We start from the raw sequence: 3,665 nt of genomic DNA, 5'->3' as shown, positions 1-3,665 counted from the left end.
CCCTTTGTTCCAAATTATTAGAAGTTCTAGCTTTGTCCTAAGTCAATTTTTCTTTATGTTTGACCAATTAATAGAATACATATATCAACATGTACACCTCATTAGATTCATCATAAAATATTGTTCAAAATTGGGATCCATAACAATATGTATTAGAAGCAAGGAAAAATAATGAAACTGAGAAAAAAGTGAGGATATAGCATGTTTAGCAGGGTAAAAGGTCTCAGTCACCGAAAATTGGTTTTCCATCACTGGTGACATATCACATGAACCAGGGGTTATCTGCCAATGTTTGAACTCCCCTCTAAAACCTCTTGATATGCTACCAGTCCTGAAAAGGGGAATAAATCATAAATAGGGAGTGATTGTTGGCAACAGAAATAACTGAAGCATGTTTGTGAAATTTATCATCATGAGTTACACACACCCCATCCCACCAAGGGGTACTCCTTGTGAGGCTGATGGTTTGCTGCTCTCCCTCGTGAATGGATCAATTGGTGCTTTCTGGAAATTGATAAATATCCATGTTAAAAGGAGCCAATAAATAAAGGTACACTTGAATGTAACAAGGTTTTCCTTATGTAGAACATTTAGTAATATGAAATGCACAGCCAGCAGGCTCTTGATACATCAGCATCCCAGAGCAGGGACCTGTGTCAGCAGCTGCTGCTACAGTTTTGCCGTGATCAGAAATTTATGTTCTTTGTTTCAATGTTCTTCTTCTTTTTTATAATTTTATTTCATTTGTTTGGAATTGGTTTTTGGTATGGGTTTATATTCTGAGGCTTCTCGGTGTCTTTCTTCTAAATTCTAATACAAATTATGTGAATTTAGATGCATGCTTAAGAAGAAAAAAATAGCATGCCAATGCATTACCCTTCCCTGGGAAGCTTCTTCTCGAACATATGACCAAAGCCGGAGACCAAGCTTCATCTGATGGTCAAGGGAAAAACATAATTTGGACATCTTCCTCAAGATTTCAGAAGAATGACAACAGGGACAGTTAGTACCTCTGTTTGACAATTGCATTTTTCATACCATTTTAAATGCTTCTCTGAACGTAACATTGAACTCCTTCAGTCTATTAGCGTGACTACTTAATTTTCTTCTCCAAGCATGTTCTGGTGGTGTACCGTCATCGAAGTCCAGCTGCAGGTGTTGCCATAAAAATCAATAAGAAACATCAGAATAATGAGGCCAGTAACAACAACAGCCTGTTGCAACTATATGATCTTACAAATCCCTATCATATTCTGGGAATGATGCCACATGTTTTACCCTAAAACTAACAATAACTCCTTTCCAAATAAAAAGAAGTCTGACATGAGTCTGTGATGCCTTAGTCATGAAATTTGATCTCTTGACTGCATAAAGCCTGATAAACTGTTTTAGTACAGGTACAACTTCTGAATATTCACAGCGATACAGAAAACATGTCATCAAAATACACAAAAAAATAGAAGGACTCTGAATATTCAAAGCGGCCATAATAATTAGCAACATAGCAGACTAAAATATATCAACAAAATGCTGCTGACTTGGAGAATGTCAAACGTAATATTACAATTTTGCCACCTCCCCAATACGCACAAAGAAACAATGTGTGCAGACCGATTCTGACTGGCAAGTGGCAACTGATAGCAATTGATGAGATATGATGAAGAAGGCCCTCACCAGATGCAGGGTGCTCCTGCTCACTAACTCATCGCGGCGCCATGAGTGCTTCCTCCGGTAGAACAAGCTGCCGCCGGAGGAGGACTTGCCGCGGGGCATGGCGGAATCCCCGGTTTATTTCGAAAACAAACAAACTGGTGCTGGTAGTATTAGTTTGAGGGCGGCTTGGATAGGGTCAACCGAGATTGGTCTTCAAGAGGGAAAATTTTCGTTGGATTCGATTCTTGAAAACAAAGAAAAAGACGAGAGCAAAGACGAACAAACAATACAAGCAAACTATAGCGAACAACCCTTGCTTTCCAGCAGAGGGAACCACGTCCGCATGGGACGGCACCAGAAGATGGGAGAAGGAGGCTGACGAGGAAAAGAGGCGAAGGATTCCGGCGGAGGAGGAGAGAGAGACTTTACTGGGGAAGACTGCCGCGTGCCGGGCTGCCGGCCCGCCCACATTCAATATACCTATTTTACTCCCTTTGTTCCATATTTTTTAAAGCACCTTTGTTCCATATATATTAATAACAAATGTAGTAGTATAAAGTTACTAAATCAACATTTTTAATTTAAAACGAAGGAAGTACCTTTTAAACAAATGGGCTAAATAACGGTGCGTCCCTACATGACGAAACAATATTAAAAACAGACGTCCATAACAGGTGCGGCGGTTGATAGTCAATCCTGAGTCTCTATGTGATAGGACTGTGAAGGCAAAGTATTACCCAAACCAAGATATCCTTGAAGCTGGCCCCAAGGGGGTTTCGTCTTTCCCATGGCGAAGTATAGTTGTGGGTATTCAAACTTTTAAAAGAGGTTATATCTTGCGTGTGGGAAATGGCGAGTCCATCAACATGTGGAGAGACAAATGGATTCCAACTAGCCCGAATAGGATGATTATCTCTGAGAGGGGGGTTGTCCTGATTGATAGGGTGTCAGACCTAATCGATCCAAGGACGGGTAAATGGGATGAGAACTTGATTCGGGACATTTTCTCTGTGGTAGATGCTGCACGAATTTTAAGGATACCACTCAGCCCGAACGGGTTCGAGGACTTCGTGGCGTGGCACTTTAATAAATCTGGAACTTTTTTTTTGTTAAGTCGGCATATCACGTGGAGTGGAGACACCAATTTGGAAATATTTCGCAGCAGTTTGCATCTTCATCCGTAGGTTCAAATCCTATATGGAGTAAAATCTGGAAGCTTGTAGTCCCTGGTAAAATAAAAATATTTTGCTGGAGGGCTCTTTATGCGACACTCTAGGTGAAAGCTATATTTGTAAATCACCACATAGGGACAAATCCTTTATGCCCCATACGCCATAATTATCTCGATGATATTTCACATCTTCTCTTTGAGTGTTTGCCGGCTCAACACTTTGGAAAGAACTGAAGCGTGAAGAGCGGATTATGGCATCTTTTGTTGTAGACAGATCAGGTTCAGAAATGATGGAAGAATTACTTGAATCATCATCAAATCAGTACCGCGGTCTCCAAAATGTGGGGGTGGCTGAGGTGATAGCTATAGCATGTTGATACTGGTGGTGGATCCGTCGTCAAACAACACCATTCAGAAAAGGTTCCACCTATTGCTAGTTGGATGATGTCTATCTTGGTGTTGTGCAATGCTTATGTGAAAGCTAATCAAAGGTGTGCAGCGAGAGAGGTTGAGAAGTGGAAGAAACCATGTATGGATCAGCTCAAATTGAACGTTGATGCTTCATACCATAGTGACATAGGTATGGGTGCAACTGCGGTAGTGATTAGGGATTCTCGTGGTAAATTTGTGGTTGTGGCTTGCTCTTTTATCCCTTATGCGTCTGGAGCCTCTACATTGGAAGCATTGGCCATGAAGCATGGTTTGTCCTTCGTTTCTTCTCTGGGTATCAACCAAATCATTGCGGAATCTGATTCTTCTGAGGTTATTGATGCTTGCACAAACACTGCATGGTGGAATGAAAGTGCCCCAGTCTTTGTTGATTGCATGGACTTGATTGCTT

General features: G+C 41.1%; 1 pseudogene; it reads right to left on the bottom strand.

Moving 5' to 3' along the window:
• The window catches only part of LOC119337100, a 16,277-nt pseudogene extending 14,186 nt beyond the window's left edge, over positions 1-2,091 (bottom strand).
• Positions 2,092-3,665: the final 1,574 nt, after the last annotated feature.

This window comes from Triticum dicoccoides, chromosome 1B (genome assembly GCF_002162155.2).
Source record: "Triticum dicoccoides isolate Atlit2015 ecotype Zavitan chromosome 1B, WEW_v2.0, whole genome shotgun sequence".
Classification (NCBI taxonomy): domain Eukaryota; kingdom Viridiplantae; phylum Streptophyta; class Magnoliopsida; order Poales; family Poaceae; genus Triticum; species Triticum dicoccoides.
The sequence above is the reverse complement of the archived record's forward strand: the minus strand, read 5'-3'. Positions and strand labels throughout refer to the sequence as shown.